Source organism: Bubalus kerabau, chromosome 3 (genome assembly GCF_029407905.1).
Source record: "Bubalus kerabau isolate K-KA32 ecotype Philippines breed swamp buffalo chromosome 3, PCC_UOA_SB_1v2, whole genome shotgun sequence".
Classification (NCBI taxonomy): Eukaryota; Metazoa; Chordata; class Mammalia; order Artiodactyla; family Bovidae; genus Bubalus; species Bubalus kerabau.
Window position 1 is genome coordinate 32,027,777 of NC_073626.1, and position 2,417 is coordinate 32,030,193.

At 44.5% G+C, this 2,417-nt stretch overlaps 1 protein-coding gene across 1 annotated transcript in view; it reads left to right on the plus strand.

Moving 5' to 3' along the window:
* The window catches only part of ADGRF5 (adhesion G protein-coupled receptor F5), a 134,457-nt gene that overhangs the window by 121,835 nt on the left and 10,205 nt on the right, over positions 1-2,417 (plus strand). The gene's annotated exons all lie outside the window — the stretch shown is intronic.

The following is a 2,417-nucleotide window of genomic DNA, read 5'->3' on the forward strand; positions in this document are numbered from 1 at the left end:
TCTAATTTAAGCCTGACAACAACCCCTGACAGGGTGGAGGAAGTATTCTTTTTTTCTTCATTTTACAGATGAATGAACTAAGCACAGAGAGGTTAATCACTTTCCCAGAGTCACACAGCTCAAGAATGATACCGAATGCAGTGTCTGACCTAGAACATGAGCACATCACCACCTCGCTTGTTGCTTTCCTGTGATGCAGGCAGATGCCCATGGTGGGGAGTGTTTTGAACACAGGAAACAAGAGAGGGAGAACCGGGTGACACAAAGGGGGGAGAAGTTAAGACATCTCCAACCTTAATTCCACTTTATAATTTCATCTTGGGGCAGCCCATGCTAGTGTTTTGTGCAAACATGGAACCACTTCTTTTTCCAGTCTCTGATGGAGCATGAAAGGATGACAGCTTTACTGAAGTAGATCTCTCCAATCTGAAAGTTAGACAGTACTCTGCACATATTTTAACTCTACGTTCTTGTCTATCATCCCATTTAATACTCTGTAACCCTGTAGATGTTAAAGTGGGCTTAGAGACATCACTGGTGGTCCAGTGGCTAAGATTCTATGCTCCCGATGCAGCAGGCTGGGGTTTGATCCCTGGTCAGGGAAGTCGATCTCACATGCCACAGCTAAAGATGCTGCAACAAGGATCCCATATGGTACAACTAAGACCCAGTACAACCAAATAAATAAATAGTTTTTAAATAAAATAAAGTGAGCTGGGAGGAGGTAGACAGCTATTACTTCCATTTGAAAGATTAGTAAAGGAAGACCAAGCGTATGAGTGATTTTATGGCAATTGCAGAGCCAGTTATTAATAGATGGCCCACTCAAGCCTGTAGCCAGGGAGCCTCAAGTTCAGGCCTCTTTTCTGTCCACTAAAGCAGCAGTTCTCGCATCAGCATCACCTGGGAATCTGCTAGATGTGCAAATTCGTAGACTCCATCCCAGAGCTACTGAATGAGAAATTCTGGGGGCAGTGCCTGTGATCTGTGTTTTAACCAATCGTCCTGCGGATGCTGACACACCTCTGGCTGGAGAGTCGGTGTTGGGTGCGGAGGTCGCACCTGCTACAGACTCTTCTCACACCTTTGCATGAAAGGGACTCTTCTTAACCCCTTATGTTTATTTCCAGAATGGCCATGAAGTATATACTTAGAAGGCTGATAATGTAATGCCTTCCCAGGTGGCGCAGTAAGGTGCACTAGTGAAGAATCCACCTGCCGATGTAGGAGATGCAGAAGACTCAGGTTTGATCCCTGGGTCGGGACGATCCCTTGGAGGAGGACATGGCAACCCACTCCAGTATTCTTGACTGGAGAATCCCATGATCAGAGGAGCCTAGTGGGCAACAGTCCATGGGGTCACAAAGAGTCGGACACGACTGAGCAGCTGAGCACACACACACACAAGGGATACCCTGGACTACTCAGGCTCCATTAAGTACTGATATTTTCTTTTAGGAAACTTCTGGAGCCAGCTCTTTCTGGGGCTTGTGTTGACTGAAGACGGGAACCTTCGCTCTCCTTATTTGATGTCTCTTGCAGCTTTCTCGCCCCGGGAAGTTTTGTCTCCTTAGGAACTGTGGAAAGAAAGTATGTCTACAAATACTTTCTTCACCTGATACTTTTAATTTGTTAATAAGATAATTTTATACAGGAATATAGATCAAATATACTTTAAAACTTATAAAGAACTGAGGAAGACCTTTTGAAAGATTATCCCCCCCACCTCCACACGGACACACACACAAATTCACATACAATTCTGGACGTTTTGAAGGTACTGACAAAATAGCTATTTGAATTTATTAAAGATTTTCCCCTATAATCGGAGGAGGAAAGCAAATGCTGTTGCTAGGAGAAATCTTTATTTAAAATTCTTTAACACACAAGATCCTCAAAGAATAATAATACTCTTGTGTCCAATGGAAAAACGGGTATTTGAGAATTGGATTCTGGTACAAAAAGAAGTGTGCATTTCATTGTCCATGTCTTACCTGCAGTAGAAAGCAGAGAGTTTCTATAGCTTAGTTATTCATTCAGTTATTGGCCCATTCATTTGTTTTTGTTAAGTGATCCCCTGTGCTGGGCCAGGCAGGCTCCCAGCATTGGGCTAACTTGGTAAAGGAGGGTCTGCCCACATGGAGCTTACTGTCTATGAGAAAGACAGTCTATTAAAGAAAGAATTTACAATCAAGTGATATGAATGCTGTCACAGGACACCCTGGGTACATTGGGAGCACAGAGCAGGGTAACAGAACCATGTGGGGGCAGGGGTATAGAAAACAGAAGGGTCACACAGGAGGCTGGAGGCAAAGCAAGGCTGAAAGAAAACAGCCCCAAACTACACTTAGCAGAGGAAGGAAAGGGAGGGTCCAAGGGCGGGGGGCATTTCTGCTTCTGGCTGACTTCCTTGGGCA